This window comes from Seriola lalandi, unplaced genomic scaffold (assembly GCF_002814215.2).
Source record: "Seriola lalandi dorsalis isolate HSWRI2012SDOR001 ecotype SW California unplaced genomic scaffold, Sedor1 jcf7180002053986, whole genome shotgun sequence".
NCBI lineage: Eukaryota > Metazoa > Chordata > Actinopteri > Carangiformes > Carangidae > Seriola > Seriola lalandi.
Window position 1 is genome coordinate 2496 of NW_019524539.1, and position 489 is coordinate 2984.

Genomic DNA, 489 nt, shown 5'->3' on the forward strand with positions numbered 1-489 from the left:
ACACACACACACACACACACACACACACACACACACACACACACACACACACACACTGAAGGAGGCGGAGCAACATCAGCAGATATGATGGGGAGTGTGAGGCTGAGATCAATAATAATACTCTATATTGCAAACATGCGCAAAATCCTAAAACCTGATGTTAGATGAGACCAGATCCACAGACCTCAGATCAGATCCACCAACACCAGTGACCTTCAGTCATCCTGACCAGTTCTACCTGCAGCTCTTTCACTACATCTGATTATGTTCCCTACATTAGAATAAACATAACAGTTCCTTTCTTTATCAGTTAACCTGTTTATCATTTTTTTGATTAATCGATAAATCGATTGGTTAAACTAAATTTTAAAAATGATAATATTTCCTTAAAGTCCGTTCAACGTCTTTAAAACGTCTTGTTTTGTCCAACGAGTCGAAACTTGATTGATTAATTGTTGCAGCTTTACACTGCAGACATAACAAGTCATA